Below are 24,770 nucleotides of genomic sequence, written 5' to 3' on the forward strand. Positions count from 1 at the left end.
ACAAGAATAAGCCTTCTGTACATATTTAAAATCAAACTAGCAAAATTCCTTGCAAGGAAGCAAAATTGTCATAGACTCAAATCATCCTTTTATGCCTGTTGTCAAAATGATGCATATAATGGCATCAAAATTTCCACTATTCCTGAATAGTGGAAAATTTGGGCTCTCTGGGCAATATTTTACAAAGTTATTCAGGTTTTCACTTGCCATAAACTGATTTATTTTAACACAGAACTCATGCCTTCAGGACCTAGCCTATTCTTTGTTTCCTGACCATATTATCGTAACTGCAGAACTGGAAGTAGATAATTTACAGTTTCTTGTCAAAGAATCAGGTTTACTTCTAGAAAGGAATAGTTGGTCATTGATGGTTACATCTTCTATATTTAGAGTGTTCTCTTAGTCACATCCCGACAGGTGAAAAGTGGGTTTTGTGGAAACAGACTGCCTTCCCTACTATTTTGCAGGGTGAGCACTTTCTCCTAAAGTAGCTTCAGTATACTGCGTAAACCCATTGCTCAGCTTCCCTGAAGTGGGATGTCAACCAACACTCAACCCATTCCGGCCTCAAGTGTTTTATGCTGTGGGAAAAATAACATCAGATCCATTTAGCATCAATGCCAGCCCCTGGCCGTTATTTAATTTTTTTTTTTTTTTTTTTTTTTTTTTTTTTTGGTGGAGACAGAGTCTTGCTCTGTCATCCAGGCTGGAGTGCAGTGGCGCGATATTGGCTCACTGCAAGCTCCGCCTCCTGGGTTCATGCCATTCTCCTGCCTCAGCCTCCCGAGTAGCTGGGACTACAGGCGTATGCCACCACGCCCAGCTAATTTTTGGGTTTTTTGTTTGTTTGTTTTGTTTTGTTTTGGGGACGGAGTCTCGCTCTGTCTCCCAGACTGGAGTGCAGTGGCATGATCTCGGCTCACTGCAAGCTCTGCCTCCTGGGTTCACGCCATTCTCCCGCCTCTGCCTCCCGAGTAGCTGGGACTACAGGCGCCCACCACCACGTCCAACTAATTTTTTGTATTTTTAGTGGAGACGGGGTTTCACCGTGTTAGCCAGGATGATCTCGATCTCCTGACCTCGTGATCTGCCCGCCTGGGCCTCCCAAAGTGCTGGCATTACAGGCGTGAGCCACCACGCCTGGCCAATTTTTTGTGTTTTTAGTAGAGACGGGGTTTCACCGTGTTAGCCAGGATGGTCTCGATCTCCTGACCTCATGATCCCAAAGTGCTGGGATTACAGGCGTAACCTACTGCACCGATCAATTTGTTTCTAAAAGAAGCTCTGTAGTATTGGTCATCCTCTTGCCATTTTCTAGTGGAAGAAACTAGAATCAGAGGTACAAAGGATTAAGTTCACTTAACATTCAGGAATTTGAATCTTAACGGTCTCCATCCAAAACATGGAGTCTTGACACTGAGTCTTCCTCCTTCTGTTTCTGGCCACAAGCAAAATGTAGTGGGTAAGCTCTGAAGCCTGGGTTCACAGCCCACCTCTGTTCCTTCCCAGCTGCAGAACTTTGGTAAAAGTGTTGAACCACTGAGCGAGATGAGTCTAGAGATGTATGTGCCTCATAAGGTGTTTGTGAATATTACAAAGTATGTGGCAAGTACTCCACTGCATCCCATGCTGTAAAGTGTTCAATAAATATTGGCTGCTGCCATTACATTATGCTATTATGTTTTCAGGGAAACTTCTAATCATCTTGAGTTTTAGTATCCAACTTCTTACTTAGGGAGATGTCCTTACCCAGTTGGCCTTCATGTATGGAAACTTCTATTAGACTCTGGTAGTAAGTCAAAGCAAGATGGAAAACCTTTACATTAGAAACTTAGTGCAGATAGGTTTAAAACAGTATCATTCAGAACAACGAACACTCAAAGAGATAATGATAGTGGTCTTTGCAATTGTAATAATAATAACAAAATTCCCATACCACTGTAAGGATTCGCAGGCTAGTAATAGAAAAAAATGCCTTCCACTGAAGGAGTGGTAAATTTTTCTTCAAAGTGCTACTATTCTGGATATCAGCAGAAGCAGCTTTGGGAATTTATTTAAATACACCGTGCAAGGGAACTCATTAGCTATACAAGGCCCTTCCAGCCTATACCTCCAACGGCCACTAAGAACTTGCCTATACATAAGAGATGTTTCCAAACATCATAGGTGTTGTTCCAAATGGTTATTTTCTCATTTTCACTTGGATTCATGTTGTACAGTAAGGGAGACTGAGATATATTTGAGGCCAGATTCACTAAGCATTTATTGACTGCCTTCTCTGTGGAAGGTATTTTTTGGGCAAAGAACTTGGGACTTTCATGATTTTGAATTATAAATGGCTCCAAGGAAAACCCACAATGATGTCTCCAGTGTTTGCTCACTGAAATAGAATTGAATTTGCGAGATGTGTTAGTCCGTTTTGCATTGCTATAAAGGAATACCTGAGGCTGGGTAATTTGTAAAGAAGAGAGATTTATTTGGTGCATGGTTCTACAGGCTGTACCAGAAGCATAGTGCTGGCATCTGCTTCTGGTGGGACCTCAGGAAGCTTACAATCCTGGCAGAAGGCAAAGGGGGAGCAGATGTGTCACACAGTGAGAGAGGGAGCAAGAGGGAAGGGAGGAGGTGACAAGCCATATAAACAACCCGTTCTCCCCTAATCTAATAGAGCAAGAACTCACTTGTTACCAGGAGGCGGCCACAAGCCATTCATGAGGGATCTACCCATCTACCCCCATGACTCAGATACCTCCCACTAGGCCCACCTCCAATATTGGGGATCATATTTTAACATAAGACCTGGAGGGGACAAACATCCAAACTATATCACAAGGGACATTGTATCAGTCGATTATTGCCATGTAATATGCCACTCCACGCCAATATTCATGAATTCTCATACATGTGTCTCTGCTGGCCAGCTTGGAATCAGTTGATCTGGGTGGTGCTAAGCTGGACTTACCTCCATGAAGGCTGGTATAGGGCTAATCCTTGTGTATTTTATGCCTTAGAGCTGGCTCTTCTTTTGTTAAACAGCAGATGTGCAAGCAGTCAAGGCCAATATCTGAGCACAGTTCAAGCAATTGTGCCAAAATCCAATACAAACTACCTGGCTGAGACTGACATCAAGTAATCAAGTAGCATTCCCTACTAGGGGGACAGGCTCCAAAGTCCCACGGCAAGCGATGTGGATACCAGACAGGATAAAGAATTGGAGCCCATAAGTCAATTTTCATATATACTTTCTAGAAAATGGTTAAATCCTCATAACCGTTTTGTGCCTAAAATTAGAGTGTCCATCATTAGGCATGTGCCAATCCCTTAGAAACTTTAGCTAAGTATGTTTCTCTAAGATTTCAAAAATTATCACACATAATTTAAGTACTACAAATTTCCTTATTAAAAATATGGCCATTACTTTTATGTAACAATGAATCTTAACTGAAAATTAGACCTTTGTCTACATATTAGGCTTATGGAAAATCCCGTTTAAAGCAAGATTGGCAGAAACTAACTTGCCTGCTCTCTGAGGTTAGGGATTATTCTGAAATCTTTATCATCATGCTTTGTCCAGTGCTTGATGTAGAATAGATGCTCGAGAAAGATTTGTTTACTCAAAGACTGAAAACAGAATTACTGAACATCTCAGAGGCTGCCTCTTTGTTTACAATCCTTGCTTTTTATTAGTTACCACTTGATCTGTTCTTAGCTTGTAGGTTTGCTCTGACTCATAGGGTCAAGACTCCTACCCTGTGTGCTTGGTTATTGCCCATGTCTGGGAAGATATTTTATCTGTGAAATGAGAATTTGCCACTCTTCCCAATATAGTTGGTCAGATACGGAATTTGTGTCTGTATTGTTTTAAGGCCCTTTGGGCCAGCATTTATATGCCTTTGCCACTAATGTGTTTGTGTGTTTGCTTGTTTTGTGACTTTGTTTCAAAAAGAAAACAATGTACAGAGCATTATCTCCTCTCCTGTTCAGGACAGTCAACACAGTTCCCTCTCTTTACCCTTTCTTCCTGTTACTACCTTACTTGAAAAGATGCACAACTGGAAACTGGGATGGTCTTTTGTCTGGCACCAAACCATGACCCTACTTTCAGATTTTGCTATTTTCAATCTAAATGGCTGAGTTGTTAATTCAGTTTATCAACCTCTCTTCTCCTCATTCCCCTTTCTACATATTTGACTCTTTATATATTTGACTTCTTGTATATTATCTTTTTTATTTTTTATTTTTATTATTATTAATTTTTTTTTTTGAGATGGAATCTCACTCTGTCACCCAGGCTAGAGTGCAATGGCATGATCTTGGCTCACTGCAACCTCTGCCTACCGAGTTCAAGCAATTCTCCTGCCTCAGCCTCCCGAGTAGCTGGGATTACAGGTGCCTGCCACCATGCCCGGCTAATTCTTTGTATTTTTAGTAGAGACGGGGTTTCACTATGTTGGCCAGGCTGGTCTTGAACTCCTGACTTCATCATCTGCCCGCCTTGGCCTCCCAAAGTTCTGGGATTACAGGCGTGAGCCACCATGCCCGGCCTTATATATTATCAATGAATTTTTAAAAATCTTACTTCTGGAAAATAATTCATTCTTTCTGAATCTTTTAAAAATACACTGAAAATAATATAATTGCTTTTGAATACAGCTTTATAAAAGTCTCCTCCCAGCCTCTCATAACAGATCTTGAGTGAAATCTGAAATTAGGTAAGGCCACCTTAACATGTTATAAAGAGCCATCAGAATATGGCAAGTCCCGCACTGATTTAAGATATTCCCAGTCACGGGGAGTGTTTTCCATGCATTTGCAGAGTTAAAATGCAGTAACCTTAGCCAGTTCATTAGTCATTCAGAGCTTTAATAATTATCATCATCACAACTAATGAAAATATCTTTTGTTAAAAGCTTATAGCTACCAGGTATAGTGATGAGCACTTTCTACACACCATTTCCATTGATTCTGATAACCACTCAGTGAACTAGAAAGTAAAGCTGATTTACAGTGGACAAACCAAGGATTTGTACTGGTTATATATTGAGCCAGCTAGTTATGTAGAATGGAATAGTGGAGACATAAACCCAGGCTGACATCAGAGCCTAAGATGCTATGATAGTTTTGTGAACTATGCTTTTCAGCTGTTTTTTGCTTTGCTACATTAAAACGATGGAAGGCAAAAATTTCTACTCACCTCCTAGAACATTTGAGGATTGAGACTTTGCCCTTCAAGGAAGAAACACTAGCTGATGAGTTGCTGACAATTTGGATGCCAAGGGTTCTGAGTATAATGGGCCATCCACTCTGCAAGAACAAAGAAAAACACAATTTCAAGAGAGCTGAAGTTCCTCTAAGAGAAAAAGATTCCCCCAGAATGAAAGTAAGTCAGAAGAAAGCAACTGAGAAGGAGGAGGTGAACAGGGACAGAAGCCTTGTCCCAAAAAGTCAGCTTAGCAAAGGACAATTCTGAAGGGAATGGGTTAAAGGCAGTAAGTAAGTTTTAAACAGCAATGACTCTGAAGCCAGCCTCCCTTGGATCAGACCTCAATTTCACTATTTACAAGTTTTGTGACCCTTGACAAGTTACTTAATCTCTGTGCTACTCAACCGCTACCTCAGTTTTCCCTTCTATAAAGTAGGAATAATATTAACATCTACCTTATATGGTTCTGAGGGTTAAATGAATTGATACCCATTAAGTTATTAGGATAGTGCCTGGTTCAGTGTGTTTAGTAGGTGTCAGTCCTTATTATTCATATGGTATTTGACCTCTTTCGAGTTGGGTGGGGCCATATCATTATCTGCCCAAAGCAGAAACATGTCCCATGATCTGCTCTCACATCTTGTGCTTGCCCCAGCAAATCATCCCAGTGAGGCTCAGAAAGGACTCATTCCAGAAGAATCCAACTGTGCACCTGTAGCCTCCCAGCAGGAACAGCTTCTGGTCATGCTACAAGAGCTCTGCTGTGCCCCTTTCATAATTCTAAGAACAAAAAGTCTGTTTAACTCAAAAGCCAAATGATCAACAACAGAAACCCCAGAGCCCGTTTCTTCTGGCCCCCACTTCTATTTCACTCAGTTCCCTCATCTGAAAAATAAAACCACTGCCCACCTCACAGTATCATGATGAGCTCCTTTTTATTAAATGACAGAACAAATAAAAAGGAGCTAGCACAGTTCCTGACATACAGTAGATAGTTTAAAAATACAGTCATCCCTTGATATCTGTATGGATTGGTTCCAGAACCTCCCTCAGATCCCAAAATCAGCAATGCTAGAGTCCCTGATGTAAAGGGGTGTAGGATTTGCATATAACCTATGCACATCCTCCTATATACTTCACATCATCTCTAGATTACTTATAATACCAAATACAATGTAAATGCTATATAAAGAGTTGTTGTATTGTATAGCGAATAATGACAAAAAATCTGTACGTGTTCAATACTGATACATTTTTTTCAAATGTTTTTGATCTGCAGTTTGTTGAATCCATGGCGTGGAACCCATGGGTACAGAGGGCCGACTGTATTCATTTCTTTCCTTCTTTCCTTAAGCTACAGACAGCCCTTACTAAACACTGTTAAGGGACTAATGGCTTAAGGTAAAAAGCCTAGTGGGAAGTGGGGAATTAGTTCTGTCATTAAGCCACTGCTCGTATACCATATCTACTGATTTATTCTTTCCCCAAATGTGTGTTTTTCTTAATGTAGATAGGTCAGAAAGAATGGCTTCAATATAGGAATTAAATGAGTATAATAATAGTAATAATCACTAATAATATCTAGCTTCAGAAGTGTAAGAAAATTGGCTTCTGTTTCTTTAATAGAAAAGTCTATGCTTTTCTTTTTTGGTCCCTAGAAAACTGAATCATAATTTATTCCTGTGTGTTAGGAGGGGATCTGTTCTGCTAAAATCATTAGATTTATTTAAGTTCACACAACAGAAGGAGACATTCTGGAGGCTCTTTTTCATTGTTAAATGAGCACCTATGTGGTAGTGTCACAGATGAAGGAGATAAAGGCACTTTGAGGAATAAAAGAGAAAAGGCACTAGCATAAAAATTAATCAGATTAAGTGTATTAGTAGATAGAGACCTGCAATCTCTTTTCTACACCCCCTGTGTGACAACATGATGAAGATAATCAGGAAAACTACTGGAGAGGGCCCACAGTTTAAAGACCAATATGCTAGAAACAAAGGCTTCCCTGAAGTACTCTTTATGATGCTACACCTAACTCTCAGCAGGACAGCTAATTTCTCACACCAATCAGTCCATTGCAAGAAATGCTGAGGTGGAAAAAAAAATCCCTGCTGCACACTTTCCTGTCTTTCCCCAGATTCTAAATCTTCACACTGAAAATAATTTGCAAGCACAGGCATCTCTGAGATTCAACGGATTTTCCCTATCACCCCTCTTTGTTCCTTCAATCCTAGAGGGATGCTCCAAGCAGACAGGAAATGTGACCCAGAAGTGTGGCGACATATTTTTGTCTTGTTTCAGGAAGATGAGTGTTTCTCAGTCACCTCTAGTTGAACTCACACATTCCATCTTTGGAGAAAGTTTTAAACAGTTCTGGCTTATTCAGAGTCCTTTCTTCTTAGGAGCAGTTTAGGAAGCTGCCTGCAGGGACACAATGGCTGTGGTGGGCACAGCACTTTGAATACATACCTTCAGGGATGGGAGTATGCTACTGATTTTGTTTTTCTTTTCTTTTTTTTTTGAGATGAAGTTTCACTCTTGTTGCCCAGGCTGGAGTGCAATGGCACGATCTCGGCTCACCACAACCTCCGCCTCCCGGGTGTCAAGGGATTCTCCGCCTCAGCCTCCTGAGTAACTGGGATTACAGACACCCGCCACCACGCCCGGTTAATTATATATTTTTAGTAGAGACGGGTTTCTTCACGTTGGTCAGGCTGGTCTCGAACTCCCAACTTCAGGTGATCTGCCCGCCTTGGCCTCCCAAAGTGCTGGGATTACAGGCATGAACCACTGCGCCCAGCCAGCTACTGATATTTTCTTATCATGACTTCCTGGGCAAGATTTTTTGTTACCAATCAATATCGATCCTAATCCAGGTCACACTTCAAGAATCTATTTAAATGATCCTATACTAACAGCTTGATAGAATATAATCACATAAATTTCAAATTAGTTATAATTTTTCCCTTTGAATATAAAATGTTATTTAAAGTCTTCCTAACAAAATAAATGAAAAATATGTGGATATTCCACAAAAATCTCTATATCTAGGCAGCCTTTACCTAAGTGAAACCAGTCACAGAAAATGTATCCATATTAACCAATAATTATTGATTTACTTTCATTTATCAATAATTCATTTATTTCCATATTGAAACAGGATTTAAGGGTAAGGAAATCAGGGATGATTAAAGTAAAATGTCTTGGGTTCAAACTGACACCAAGAAGCCTAAACATGCTCAGAGATGCCATTAGTCAATATGGAAAATGTGGGCAATCTAGGAAAAACCTGTTGTCTTCCTACTCCAACCCTGAGCAGCCCTGTAGGCCAAGAGTTTGTTGAACAGAAGTAGGGGGGTCTAAATTTCAGACCCCATGTTCTACCTCAGCCAGGTGCATTTTTACATTTCACAAACAATTCAGTCACCGAAAGCAGCCCAGGCCACATTCTACAGCAGAGTGAGAGCAGATCAGTAATGAGTCCTTGCTTAATAACAGAGACTGTCTTGCAGGTGAATCTTTGAAAAGGTGGCCTCTCCTTCATCCTTGTGGTTATTCAAGTGAAAGTGAAAGGTTTCCCTGTCATGACATAAAACTGAGCAAAAAATAATCACCATATCTCTTGCCAACTTTGTCTCCTTGACTCAGGAAGATTTTAAATATAGAACAAATGCTGCTTGCATCAGTAGCAATCCAGCCTCTATGTCACTATTGGATTAATAATGCTTTAGGATACATATCTCCAATATGAAAGGCTCTATCTAGCACACCAAATACCCTGATACAAGAACACTTCCTACTGTAGGCATGGCTATAGTAGTATATACTCAGTGTAATAGATGAGCAGTTATATTCTTTAGATATATAGAATAAATTTTATCTTTTCGAATGAAAATTCTACTCTTCACAAGAAAAAAAGTCATAATCAGTTAAGACATTAGAAGCCACCCAAATAATTTCTTCTGAATCATCTCTCTATCTGCTTGACTTCTCCCTTGCCCCCATGCTCCCATTGTCTGTAGTTACCAGCTAGTAAACATGAATGCTGAATCAAGAATGAGAGAAAAACAGAAACATATATTTATGTAAACTTGTATTGATTCAACTAGGGAGAAACCCCACAGCTTTCAAGGCCTGAGTCACAAATCATTGTGATCAGAAATGCTGATGTGCTAGGAATGCACAAGTATTTTTGCTTATTATCATGGCCCAGGCCTGTTGCAGAGCAAGAGTTAAGCTGAAAAACAGTAAATATGGTTTTAAGCTTCCATTTATCAGTCAATATTTTGGGAAAGGGAGGACACAGTGGCGATGAGTCCAGGCTTGTATATTGAGCTCTACACTCAGTCACCAAAAGATCCACATTTGGGAAAATCAGAGGGAGGTCACACCACCTTTCCAAACAAGAGAAAACTCTGTTCTTCCCAAGATGACCTGAAATGTTCTAATTATTGGTTATTCCCTCTGGTCGGTGATGCAGCCAACAAGCACGTAGAGTTCAGTGAACCCACAAGCGCACAGCTGTTATCTTTGACTTATGGCCAAAACAAAAATTGGAACAGAATTTACTCAGACAAGTGTAAAGGCTTCTGTTTAAAACAGCTATTTTCCAAGCCAGATAAACAGCTTTGAAATGGAGAAGAAATGAATCCTTTTCTAGAATGTCTGAATCAAAGTGAGGTCAGCATCTTGAAGACAAGATGTTAACATAGATTACCCACACGGCTGCACAAGTCTCCCAAAGCATGAGGCAGCCTCCACACCTCTGAGTTATCTGTAACTTTTTTCTTTTTTGGGTCAACTTTTTGTGTTTTGGAAACAACTTTCTGCATTTGGGAAAGGTGGCTATGTTTAGTTAGTTGGTGACATAAAACATTAAGAACAGAGAATTGCTGTACTGGAAGCTTCTGTGAGCCAGCAATTGCATAGGCTAGTGGCCTCTTTGGCCAGTAGCATCAGAGGCTCTTATGTGGCAGTTTGAGGGCAGAAAGAAACAGAGTGGTATTACTGTGGGCTTGAGTTGGTGATTCTGGCCTTTGAATTTCCACTAAGAAACATTAGCAAATACCCAATTTTTTATAGGTGGCAAAGGGACTGGTAAGAAATAGCTCATAGGAGAAGCAGGGAAAAATCACCCTCCCAGTTCCCTACACAAATACTGTGTGTCTGTGCTAATCTGGCAATCCATCTTACAATCACCAAACAGTGCAGAGCAAGGAAGCAATTCGCACTGCAATAGTGCTCCTCAGAGCTTTTCAAAGCTTGATGCCTATTGCAGCTGCTTATATTGTACCAGCAGGTGGGTATAAAATAGCAGATTCCGGAGCCTACAAAAGCCGTGTCCCAGGGTAGAAGAGGAGATGATTTTTTTTCCAGTAGAGTGAATATGCATATCAATGTACCTGAATGGAGAGCTGGGTCCTGGTGAGCTGTCATCAGCAGCAAATCTGTCTGTACTTCCATCTCAAGTGGTCTATTTGAGCGATAACAAGGCTTATGTAGCAAGGGTTTAAAAAGCCTGCTTCTCTCTTGATTCTAGGGGGTTACAGACTATGTCTGCAGTGCGGACAGCCTTGAGCCCACTATCAACATTCATTCATTCCCAAATTCTCTCTGCACTCATCATTTGCAGCAATAATAAAATCTCACCAGTTTGGAAGTCCTGGGTTTTCTAGAATAGTAAGCACCAAGTATCCAGACATTGTAAGAACAATTATAACTACATGGCATCGTGGCCTGTTCTAAAATACTCTATCGTTAAGGCAGTCAGCTGCTTAATTGGTGTCAACTTCATACCCAGTGGGCAGGGATAGTTATCAGAAGCCCACTGAACAAATGGACGGGACGTTTCAAACCTTCGAGCATCAAGCTTCTCCAAAAATAACAAGAAGTGACAGCTGAAGTCATGCTTAACAGAATTGGTTTAAAAATGTGAAATGGGTTTTAAAAGCAGCACTGACTTCATATTGGGTGTGAATGAGGCTTTGTATGAAATATTATAGGAGGGGAAATCCCTATTAAAGCTGAGACTCATGCTTTGTTCTCAGTGTCTGACAATTGGATCTCTCTAGATAATACTTGAAAGGACTGAGAGGTGTGGCAGCAGATGGGTGGGAGGCCAAGGCTGTGTAAAACAACCCTCTGAGAAAGAGTTTCAGCGAGCTGCATAAGCGGCACCATTAGGACCCGTCTGTGTAACAATTCCAGGACTCTTGCTTATCTGGTCATTTGTTTTCATAAAATGAGCAAGGAGAATCATGCCTGCCACATTCCTTGCCTCCCTTAGACCGTATGTCTCCTGCTGGTAGTTGTCTGGTTATTTTATTTTACCCTTTCACCACCCGATTCATAGCTTTCTTAGAATCCTCTAACACTGGGGTCAGAAAAATTTTTCTGTAAGAGGACAGATAGTAAATAGATTAAAAGTTTGCAGACCATACAGTTTCCATCACAACTACTGAACGCTGAGGTTATAGCATGACAGCAGCCACAGACAATACACAAATAAATGGGCATGGCTGAGTCCCAAGAAACGTTATCTACAAATATAGGTTGGGTGTCACATTTAGCCCACAGCCACAATTTGGGGATCTCTTCTCTAAGACACTGTATCTTAAATAAAGTCAGCTGTGGGAAATACTGTGGGTTTTATTTAGTTTTCTACACTTCCATAACTATCTGTGGTAGATTCTTAGAGCAGCAGCTCCCTCATTTGTTCATGTCTCCCACTCTCCAGGCCCCGGGGAGTTTTCTTCCGTACTGACGGTTATGGGCTGAATTGCATCCTCCCAAAATTCATATGCTGAAGGCCTAACCCTTAGTACTTCAGAATGTAACCATGTTTGCAGATAAGGTCTTTAGAGGGATGATTAAGTTAAAAATGAGGCCATAACCCCTAATCCAACATAACCAGTGTCCTTATAAGAAGAGGAATAGACACCAGAGATGCAAACATAGAGAAAAGACCATGTGAAGAGGCAGCAAGAGGGCGGCCATATGCAAGCCAACAAGATAGGCTTCAGAGGAAACCAGCCCCAGACACCTTGATCTTTGACTTTCAGATTCTAGAACCATGAGGAAACAAATTTCTGTTGTTTAAGCCACCTAACTTAGGGTATTTTGTTATGGCAGCCCAGGGAAACTAATATACTGACGCTGGGCCAATCATGTGACTTTGGCCAAGGGGCAGTAGCAAACACGATATAAACAAAGACTTGGAAAATGTCTTTTGCTGCTCTTGAGAGTCCTGCCAGCAACTAAGTCTGGGCTAATCTGCTGGATGGGGCGATAACATGGCCAGTCAGCTCATCAAGTCAAACCCCAGAAGCAGCTGCCTAGCTGACTGCCAGCCACCACACATGCATGAGAGACTCCAACAGATATCAGCAGAAGAGCCACACAGCTGAGACCAGTCCCAACTGTGGACCCACAGAATATTGCTATTGTTTTAAACCATGAAGTTTTAAGGTAGTTTGTTACATACCTGAGGCAACTGGTATACCACCTACCCACTTCCCATGTCTTCTCTACCCTAATACTCAGACTATCTTCTTTGTCTCTTGCTTACTTGGGCTGCTTCAAAGCGGCACTCCTTTATTCAACTCTGGCCTACCCTCTCCCACCAGCTGGTAGTTCAGTCTGGCGCCTCATCCACTCAAGACACCACTCTCTGCTGGGTGAGCATATTCATTTTCTCTTGCTATGATAACAAATTACCATAAACTTTGCAACTTAAAACAGCATGCACATTTATTATCTCCAAGGTCTGTAGGTCAGAAGCTTGACACGGATCTCACCAGGTTAAAATCAAAGTGTCGGCAGGACTGTGTTCCTTCCTGGAGGCTCTGAATCAGTTTCCTTGCTATTCAGATTGTTGGTAGAATTTATTTTCTTGCTGCTGTAGGATGGAGAGCTCTGTTTTCTTGCTGGCTGTGAGCTAAGGGGTGTTCCCAGCCTCCAGGGGCCACCCACATGTCTCAGCTGTTAGTTCCTTTCTTCCATCTTCAAAACCAGCAAGGTAGGTCAAGTCCCTCTCATGTTTCAAATCTCTCCTGCCTCTTCATTTATCACATTTCTCTGACTCCAGTGAGGAAAATTCCTCACTTTTAAGGGTTTATGTGATTAGACGGGGCCCACCCTGATAATCCAGGATGATCTCCCTATCTCCAGATCCATAACCTTGATCCCATCTGTAAAAATCCCCTTTTGCCACGTAACATAGCACATTCATAGGATCTAGGGATGAGGATGTGGATATTTTGAAAAAAGAAGGGATACATTATTCTGACTACAATAGTTGGCAACTTGTGGCAATGAAATCAGAGACTGCCTGGCAGTGGTGGCTCATGTCTGTAATCCCAGCACTTTGGGAGGCTGAGGCAAGAGGATCACTTGAGATGAGGAATTTGAGACCAGCCTGGGCAACATAGTGAGACCCCTTGCTTTCAAAAGATTTTTTGAAAATAGCCAGATGTGGTAACATGTACCCATAGTCCCAGCTGCTCAGGTGGCTGAGGCAGGAAGCTCTCTTGAGCCCAAGAGGTCAAGGCAATAGTGAGTCGTGATCATGCCACTGTATTCCAGCCTGGGCAACAGAGCAAGACCCTGTCTCAAAAAAAAAAAAAAAAAAAAAAAAAAAAAAAAAAAAAAAAAAAAAAAAAAAAAGAACAGAGAAAAAGGAAGAAATCACAGATTCTAGCTCTCACCAACTCTCCATTACAATGGGGATTTTTACAAAGCTAACTACAAACTCGATGTGGCCCAATCCCCTCCACAACCACCATAGAGCAGCCCCAATAGTCTAAAATTGCTGCTCTTATTTTCTGTGGAGTAGTCTTCACCAATGTGTCCTTGCATCTGTACAGCTCTTCTCCATACAAAGTTGCAAATTAGGACATGTGGACTATGAGCACCTGAATATAAGGTTTTCAAGAATAGTGTCTAGAATCCTTTATGTCATTGTCTTAGGAAAATGAGTTTTAACAGGTAGTCATTTTTCTATCCCTGCTGCTTCAAGCTCTAAGATGTTGCTAGGCTAACATCTAATAGTGTGTACAAGGGAAGTGCCAGTGTTATAACGAGTATCATAAGTTTCTACTCCTATCTACATGGAATTTTGCAAACTGGTTTATTGTAGCCTATTAAAGCTACCAAGACCCATTCTATATCAGTTAGGATGCCTTCAGCTGCAAGAAAAAGAAACCGATTTAAACTGGCACACACAATATGAAAAATTACTATTTCACATTACAAGAAGCATGGACACGGATCAGACTTCAGGGTTAGTTAACTCTGTGGCTCAGAAAAATAATCAAGGTCCCAGTTTCATTCTCTCTCTCCACCCTGACATTCTTGTGTCTCAAGTTGGGAGCAAGGTGTCTGCAGCTCTTTCTGGCATCACATCCAATTAAAATAACATCCAGAGGAAGAAGGGCGATTGTCTCTTCCTGTGCCTCTATCTTTGTTGTGAGGAAACGTTTTCCTACAAGTTCCCCCGGTAGACTTTCCTCTGGTTTCATTGGCAGAATTGACCTAATTTTAAAGCAAGGCAAGGGAATGAGAACATGTCACTTCATCAAGGCCTTCCTTGATCCCTTGATCACCCTTTTAAAACGGCAAGTGCTCCCGACAACATCTCCCAGCATTCCCTTCTGCCCTTGCTAAGGCCGGGTTTTTCTCCTTAGTTTTTATCACCACGCGATTTGCTTTGTTATTTGTACTTTTTCTTCCACACACATGAGAATGTCAGTTTCATTGTGTTAGGGATCCAGGGTTGTTTTATTCGCATAAAACAGTATGTGTCACATAATAAGGGTCTCTTGATATTGTTACATAATTGAATGAGTTATAACCCTTAAACTAATCAAGCCCTTGGTGCAAAAAGTAAGATCCACCTCTCCAAAGTCATATGGCTGTGGTGGAGAGGGTGAATTACAGAACAAAATTGAGTTAATGTTATGAGAAGGTGTGGGGAGTAAATGCTAGATAGGCAACCCACATCCTCACTCTTCATTTCCCACCACGACCATCACCAATATTGACAGACAGGCATGTCAAATCTTAGAGGGGCTTACAGGTCTCAGGTTGTCTTTTCTTCCAAAGAGTCCTGGTCCAAACTAGACAGATAGAAACTATTTTTCAGAGATCTATTTATGCTATCATCATTTAGGGTAGAAGGAATGGTTACTGATCAAGTCCAGTGGTTTTATTTAATTTTTGCTATTCCAATAGTTGTAATACTTTATATAACTTACTCTTAGAATTCTGAGGAAACAATTTACCTAAAGTTTGCATGCTAATAAGAAGGGGGTTTCTCAGCCAGACAAAGTGGCTCATGCCTGTAATCCCAAAACTTTGGGAGGCTGAGGCTAGAGGATCACTTGAGGCCGGGAGTTCAAGACCAGACTGGGCAACATAGGGAGACCCCCATCTCTATGAAAAATTTTAAAAATTAGCTGGGCGTGGAGGCATATACTTGTAGTCCCAGCTACTCAGAGGCTGAGACAGGAGGATTACCTCAGCCTCTAAGTAGCTGGGAGGGGGGGGAAAGGGGGGTTTTCCTGGAAATAACCTACTAAAGAAATTAATGGAAGCAGTAAAAGGGGCTAAGGAAAGCCATTAGGCTGATATCAGGCTATTCAAAGCACCCCAGCTGGAGGCATCTGAGCAAAACTTGGGAAAGGCAGCAAGCTTCATAATGAACATCAGACATTTATGGCATAATCCATAATATTTCCCAGCATATTCTGCTCTGAAGGTTTTTGAGAGCCTGAAGGTAGGGGATCACCAGGTCTTTTAAGATCTCCTCCTACACCCCTCCCTCAGAGAAGAACCAATATGTTCACTGCAGAGAGATGTAGATCGGGTGCCCCGTTGATGTCAATCCTAGAAATCTCTTTCCATTCTCTTTCCGAAGACCTTTCTTTACCTTTGAGAAGAAAACAAGGGGAACATTTGGTCTGTTTATCCTGAATCATTAGCATGGGAGGGTCTTGCTACATACATATTAGGTAGCTGCAAAAGTAATTACAGTTTGGGGCATTACTTCAATGGCAAAAACCGCAATTACTTTTGCACCAACATAATATGACCCAACCTAACCCAGGCTCCAGGGTACTCTTCCCCTTGCAAGCCACTTTGCCTAAGTAAGGCTTGCTTCCTTCAGAATCCTCACTTCACTTCGTCATTGCCCTCACCATCTCCCACAGGCTCTGTTCCCCTGGGGAGCTGATTCCGCTCCAACAAGCAACCAAAGGACAGCCTGAATGACTTCTGCCAGTTTCCATCCCTAGACCTCCAAACTTCTTCTTGGAATTCCTTATAGCCTCTGGGGCCAGCTCCTTTCAAAGAAGCTAACCCTCATTAGGCACTCCCTGAGGAAACCCTCATTATCATATAATATTTCTATCATTTATTTTCTTGCTCAAATTGTTCCAACTTTGGCCACTGTTAAGAGCTACTCTGAGTTGGGGCACAGTGGCTCACGCCTGTAATCCCAGCACTTTGGGAGGCCGAGGCGGGTGGATCATGAGGTCAGGAGATTGAGACCATCCTGGCCAACATGGTGAAACTCTGTCTCTACTAAAAATACAAAAATTAGCTGGGCGTGGTGGTGCATACCCGTAATCCCAGCTATTCGGGAGGCTGAGGCAGGAGAATCACTTGAACCAGGGAGTCGGAGGTTGCAGTGAGCCGAGATGGTGTCACTACACTCCAGCCTGGTGACAGAGCAAGACTCAGTCTCAACAACAACAACAAAAAGAGATACTCTAGGTTGACATCTGTGTCTTTCCAGAAAGAGCTCTTTCTTTTTTTACACAATTCCTTACTCCACAAGATGATCCAGGTTAGTTTTGTATTTTCCCAGCCTACCCAGGAATTTATCATTTCTTTATGAAGCTCTGGTTTTCTTTATTGAAAAACAGTGTTTAGAAACCAAGATCTGGGCATCAGGTGTATTCATTGCTGTAGTAGTGTCATTGCTTGCAGGCCATTTCAGCAGAGAGAGGTGGGAATGCATATCTATAGACTAACCTATGCATACACACATATCTATATTTTTGTACCTATCTATCTGTATATAGATCAAAGTCCATGAGTTTATGCTGATACCTCTGATTCTAGTCCAACATCATAGGTTTCATTTTAGCCTTACCCCTTTCCTTATCTGTAACATCTGTCTTCAATAGTGAAAGATCTGGCTTATTATCTACTTTCTGATTTATTCTATTTATTACATAAGTAGATATATTTACTTGTTTATTCAACTCCAGTATACACATAAAGTATTTCAGGATTTCTAACCCATGACCCTGTGAGAGACACACCTACTAACTAAAATACATTACTTATATACAGTTATTTTTGTCTTTACAATATTTAGTCAAAATACCTTTTTCCAGAGTTACCTAGGTAGTTCATTCTCAGGGCAGACACAACTAAACATGCTTTTAAGGTCATACTTTTAGGTCCTGCTTTTAAATTTGCAGTCTAATTGAGTGTCAATTATATATTGTACCAGATCTTTGTCTTCCTTATCAGATTAAAGCTCTTCATTAAATAAGAATAGACTTGACACTTGTGCATATTGTATTTATGCTATATTATTTTTCTATGTACTACTTCGGATGCCTGAGATGATCATTATAAATTACTTTTTATTATTCTAAATTTGTATTATCCCCTTAAGTGGTATATTGAATTGCTATAGTTCACAACCTCCAGCCATAAAATACAAAGCAATAAAATCTTCTAATTAATGCACACATATGCAAAGTTTATAATTAAATGCAAAGCTATAATTGGACCCAGTGCCCCATCTAACACAAAACAGCAATAGCAATGAACTAGAAGGAAAAAATAATAGCTGGAATACTCAGTCATTGAAGTTGAAATGGTTATTTACAATAACTTAAAGAAAAAACATTATTCCAGATTGTAGAGAGAAGAAATATCCATTAAACCAATAAGGAGAAAATCTCTCTCAATTTATCATTACACAGGCGGATAAGGTCTACTATGCTTGTAACACACTAAGGTAGGGGAAGACCATAGCAAATTTATGGATGTGGTAGCTAAGGAAATAAGCTCATCTGTTGACTATAATCTACCCACATATACCCCTACACAGAGCCAAAAAAAAAAATACACACACACATATCTCCATTGCTGGGAGCCTTAAATTCCCACTTCTACTTGATTTTTCTTTTACAAATTTCCATATAAATATTACGACTCTTGCTGCAAATGGAGTTATTCTATCTTTGACTACAAAGTATTTCTGATGATATCAACTGACCTGCAAATACATTTTTCATGAATAACTTGTTCTTAAATTTTAAGAAATTAATAATAAGTTAGTAGTTCTGAATTTCATATGGAATGGAAAAAATCTACATTATTGTGTTCTATCAGTTTTAGGACCTAATTAACCAAAGTTGCTCCTCCCCTAGTCTTCTAATTGAGCAGTAAATGTCACCACTATCCACACAGCATCCCCTCAAGGCAGAGCATAGCAATCATTCATCATTCCTCTATTTCTCTCTACCCTGGGGCATGTTCAATCCATCAATATATCCTATTAGTTCTAGCTCCAAAATGCAGCATGAGTTCATCTCCATCTTTCGGTCTCTATAGCCACAGCTATAATCCAACCCTCCATCCACTATTAGTGGACCACTGAGGTAGCCCCTTAACTCCTCTCCTAATATTCACTTTCCCCACCTTGCATCCATCCTCTGTGACTGCAGCCACTCAGTCATTTTTCACAAATATAAATTGAATCATCATACTGCTTTGTTTAAAGAATGTTCAAGGCTTCCCATTTTCTTGTGGGTAAAAGACCATGCTTGGTCTGGCCCCTTTTGGGAACTCATCTTGACCCACTCTTCACTCCTCTCTGAACTCAAGCCCATAGCCATCCTTCAGCTCCTGGATCATTTCCTTTCTCCTCAAGGACTTTACCTATTCTCCTCCCTCTCTGCTACACTTGCTTAATTACTAACCATTGTTCATAACTCAATGCAAAAGTCACCTCTGCTAAGAAATCCTCCCTAGTCCCCACGTAAAAAGTCAGAGTACCTCTCACATATTCTCAAAATACAATGGACTTTTTCTTCATAGCACTAATTATAGTTGAAATTCTATATGTGTCTGGAAAATTATTTAATTACTATTTTTCTACCTCCACTAGACTACTTGTGGGTTCTCTATAACGTCCTTTGCCCCTAAAAGCATCAGAGTTTGGCACTTAGTAGGTAATCAATATGTATTTATTGAATGAATACTGGATAGAGAAAAGAAATAGCCTAAATATATGGAATTTTCACTTTTGCCTTCTTTATCAACCATCAACAGCAGGTGGAATAAAAATCCTGTCAGGGCACGTGAATCTCCTATTGTGATCCCTGAAGTTCTGCTGTGCTCAAGACAGATGGAAACCCTGCAGCAGCCTCGCAGAATGGCTCTCAGATATGACCTGCATATAAAGCAGAGAGCAGGATGATGCTCCAGAGCCGAGTGCCGGCAGCCTGTTGACATCCATAAAATACAAGGCTAGCTCCGGCTTTGACCCTCTCAGGTCGAGTAAAACATGGCAAAAATGTAGAGAAGGGGTGAGCTGCTGTCTTGGAATTATTCCAGACAATTTGAATATATGACCAATGTTTAAATATATGACTGTTTTTCAGCCACTCTGAATTATCTGCAAATGTGCTATCATCTTTTTAACCTCCAAAAGCAAGAGACTAAATGCTTTGACAGTGATTTTTCTTCTTTCTGGCATTTCCAGGTGACATATTTTAGTGAGATAAAAATAAGGGTAATGCTTTCTGACCCTCTCTTTTGTAACTCCCACAAAGATATCATGTCTTGACCATATGAGATGTGGAAGGCAGAGAAGTGACCAACCTGGGGAGGAGAGATGGCCACCCCTAGGAAGGAGCCAAGAGGCCAAACTGGGCCCATTGTATGCAGTGAATGCTCACCTGCTCCAGGAAGGAGGCAGTATGCATGTTTCTAGGCCCCAGGTGCTGGCTGAGCACACAAGGGACTTATGGGTGGCAGGAGTTCTGGGCATCAGGTGGTGCCTGAGCCATGGGCTGTGAAAGATGATAGAAGCAGGATCCAACTCTCAGAAAGGGGCCAGTAGTAACCAGGCAAGAAGAACCACTGTCCCTGGCCAAGTAAACTTGGTTTATGGAAAGGGGCAGGGGTAATTGAGAAACAGAGAGGACAAAAAGCCAACCATACTGACTCTCCCCCTCGCTCATCACACTCATCTTTGAATTTTATTGAGATTCCATAAGTGTGTATGCATTTAATGGGCTCATTTTCTGATTTTTGTCCCTGTGATGAATCTGCCAGGAACACCCCCAACCCTGGATCAATTCAACCACCTACATGTCCATTCACATATCTGATCACTAATCAGGTAACTCAGGAGAAAATTCTCCTGAGTGGGATGGTCCAATTACTAAAATTAATGACCTAGCTCACCTCCATCTGAACGTGCCCAGTGTACCCAGTCATCTTCCTCAAGATTCCATTTAAAAATACTGACATCTCAGTGGGCTCTTTCAACTTCTCCACTCCCATTATGTCCCATTCTCACCACGGCTCTCTGCCAACTGGACATTCTATTTTATGAAGAAAACAAAAATCTTAGGGTAAAAAATAACTCAATCGCCTGCCCCTACCCTTTGACTTGAAAAGGTATCTGGACTTTTGCTTTCTTCCTTTTTTATTTTTATTTTATTTTGTTTTTTTTTAAGACAGAGTCTCACTCTGTCTCCCAGGCTGGAGTGCAGTGGCGTGATCTCAGCTCACTGCAAGCTTCACCTCCCAGGTACATGCCATTCACCTGCCTCAGCCTCCCGAGTAGCTGGGACTACAGGCGCCCGCCACCACATATGGTTAATTTTGTTTTTGTATTTTTAGTAGAGACAGGGTTTCACCGTGTTAGCCAGGATGGTCTCGATCTCCTGACCTCGTGATCCACCCGCCTCAGTCTCCCAAAGTGCTAGGATTACAGGTGTGAGCCACCACACCCAGCCTTCTTCCTTTGAACCTCAGAAAAAGAGGTGACTCTTCTCAAAGTTAAGCTCTTCATGTGCACTCTGAATTACACCCTGTCCAAGTCCTCAGCAAACTTGCTCCATCAATTACATCCTCCTTTCCTTTCCTCTATCTTCAGCTTCTCTCTTGCACCAACTCTTAGCTACTTTTCCACATTAAAAAAAGAAAAAAATTTATCCCTTTACCTCTTTCCTTCCCTATTTTCCCAGGTGACTTAAAAGGCTCTTCTATACTCAAAAATGTCTCCTTTGTCACCTCCTATTCACCTGGCACAACTGAAACAGCCCTCACCAAGTCAACAACTGCCTGCTCATGATGGAAACCAATGGACTCTTTTCTATGTTTCACTCACTGCATTTAACACAGTTGTCCACTTTCTTTTGTTGCCTCTTGTGACACCAGTCTCTTCTATCTTATTCTTATTCTCTATCGCTTCATAGACTCTTTCACCGATATCTCTTCTTCTCCCTTTCTCTTCTCACAGTACCCTTACTACTTATAAAATCTCACCCAGACCAGCTGTCACCAACCACATATATACAGAGGACTTTCAAAGAGCCAACCCTGATCTCCTGAGCTCCAGGCTACTCTGTGCAAAGAGTCTATTAATCGTTTCTATTTGGAAATCCCAGAACGATCTCCAACTCATCACATCCCAAATTGAACTCATGTGCTTCCTCACAAAAAATTCCTTATTTTATTGTTTTCAGTCTCTGATAACTACTCAGTTCGCCCTCAGTCACCCAAACCCAGAGCTTGAGAGTCAGTCTAGAATCTTGCCTATCATTTGCCCTTCACACACAGTTGTTCACCAAATACTATTGATTTTTCCTCTTAAATACGTCTTAACAGCTCTACTCAAGTCTATCTTCACTTTCATTGCTACAGTTAGGGCGCTCATCATTACTTTCCTGAATTGTAGTAAGGGACTCCACTCCTAATTTACCTCATCACCTCTGCTATACTCTTGTCTTAAATTTGTCCTCCAGAGTTCTCTGCTTTTATTTTGTAAAAGACACACTTTGGGGAAAATAACAAAACTTCTAGCATATCACATAAATGATTCCCAATCTGAAGAACACCATTACTTCCCCTCATAATCAGTATATTATAGGTAAGTTGATAATACTTATTGCATAATGTTTTTGTGAGTTCATTATATGTAAAAGGTTTAGAAGACGGTTCCATACAAAAGAGTGCTCAAAAAATTATGTAATCTTCTACTAAAAACTCAATAAATGTTCAGTAAATAAATAACTGAGATGCTCAGCAGAGGACTCGGTGATTTGCATCCCAGTGTTAAGAAGGTGCCCAGAAAACCAAGTGTGGGCCCAGCAGACTTCAGATTCCAGTTTACTTGGGAAGAAATGGTTGACATGATATCAGTTAAGGCCTTCAGTGGTTTAAAGATTGAATTTCTGATTTCTACAACCCACATGTAAGTAGGCAGAGCAATTTGGGATAAAGAGTACATTAACCATGAGATCTCTTTGTCTGTTTCTTATTTTTACCTCTATTGGGAATGATTTGTTAGCATTTCCTTCTTCGCTTTTTAATTTTTTTGAGATCTTTTAGAATAGACACATACAGGGTAAGATGAACTGTATTTCACTCAGTGAATTAGAAACATGTTCTAACTCATGCTGCCTGGGTAATGGGTGATAAGATCTTTGCTTTTTCTGTCTGAAATCTTTGAGTATCAGTACATATAGGATAAGAACTATATTGCACTTAGTGGAAACTCAAGTTATAACTGATGTTCCCAGGGTAATTAATGATGAAAAAATGATCAAATGATGACAATGAAGATGCTGATCAACAGTGTCTCTTCTCTAACCCACCCATATGACATAAGTTTGACGAGAGAAATTTCTAGAACCTGGTAACCTTAAGGAGGGTTTTACATGAAAATACAGTCATCTTGCAGAATCACAGGTGGCAGACCTTGTCTCTGTCAGAGGCACTGAAATTTATGCTGCAAAAGTACGTCTCTGTGCTCTTTCACATCAACCTCCAAGACATGCCTGAACTTCCATTAATGATCTGTCATTGTTATTTATCTAAACCAGGCTGACAAGCTATTTACGTTATTAGCTCCCTCTAACATTTGTGGAGAGTGAGTTTCTCACATTCCAAACTGATTTCTTTCAGCTCTAAAGGGGTCACTCTGGTATACCCAGATTTGGGGGAAAAAAACAATAAAGGGCTAAAGGAGAAAACGCTTGAGTAAAACCATGAGATAAAATGGCAAAATACTGTTCCCCCAAATCTTTCACTGGGGCAGGATACAGCCACTACTTTCATTCGACACAAAGACCACAAACCACTGCCAATAATGAAGAAACCTATTTTACTTCAATAATTATGGCCAGAAAAGCCCTTTTTTTTTTTTTTTTTTTTTTTTTTTTGAAATGGAGTCTCGCTCTGTCGCCCAGGCTTCCAGGCTGGAGTGCAGCGGCGCGATCTCGGCTCACTGCAAGCTCTGCCTCCCGGGTTCACGCCATTCTCCTGCCTCAGCCTCCCGAGTAGCTGGGGCTACGGGCACTCGCCACCACGCCCGGCTAATTTTGTTTTTGTATTTTTAGTAGAGACGGGGTTTCACCATGTTAGCCAGGATGGTCTCCATCTCCTGACTTTGTGATCCACCCACCTCGGCCTCCCAAAGTGCTGGGATTGCAGGCGTGAGCCACCACGCCTGGCCAAAAGCACATTATTTTTTAAAAGAGAGACTAGCTATTACATTTTAGACATTTTTATTCTTCTTACTCCTTATTGTTCTAGGATTCAGAAAAGATTTTCATACAATTTACTTGTCTATATAAACATACGGTGCTAGTGCCTAGCCCAGGGTAAGTATGACAAATGGTCATCATTACTGTTGTTATTATTGTCATTATGATTATCAGCTCCCATACTCCAGTGGGGATATGACCAGAGGACAGAGGCAACTCTTAGTATGTATTAGTATATCTTCTATTTAGGGAGATTAGGTAGATAGATAGATAGATAGATATGTTCACATATACATATATAAACAAATGTATACATACACACGAACGACTTTTGCATTTATCACATCACCTTCACTTAGGATCCCTGTGACATGGGCAAGGCAATATAATTATCGTCTTTTTTTTTTTTTGGAGATGGAGTCTCACTCTGTTGCCCAGGCTGGAGTGCAGTGGCGTGATCTTGGCTCACTGCAACCTCCGCTTCCCAGGTTCAAGCAATTCTCCTGCCTTAGCCTCCCAAGTAGCTGGGATTACAGGCACCAGCCACCGTGCCCGGCTAATTTTTATATTTTTAGTAGAGACGGGGTTTCGCCATCTTGGCCAGGCTGGTCTTGAACTCCTGACCTCGCAATCCACGCACCTCGGCCTCCCAAAGTGGTGGGATTACAGGCGTAAGTCACTGTACCCAGCCTCTGTAATATAATTATCTTAATTTTACATACAGAAAAACTACACCAAATGAAGCAGATCAACTTTGCCAC

The sequence above is a fragment of the Pan troglodytes genome, chromosome 14, assembly GCF_028858775.2.
Source record: "Pan troglodytes isolate AG18354 chromosome 14, NHGRI_mPanTro3-v2.0_pri, whole genome shotgun sequence".
Classification (NCBI taxonomy): domain Eukaryota; kingdom Metazoa; phylum Chordata; class Mammalia; order Primates; family Hominidae; genus Pan; species Pan troglodytes.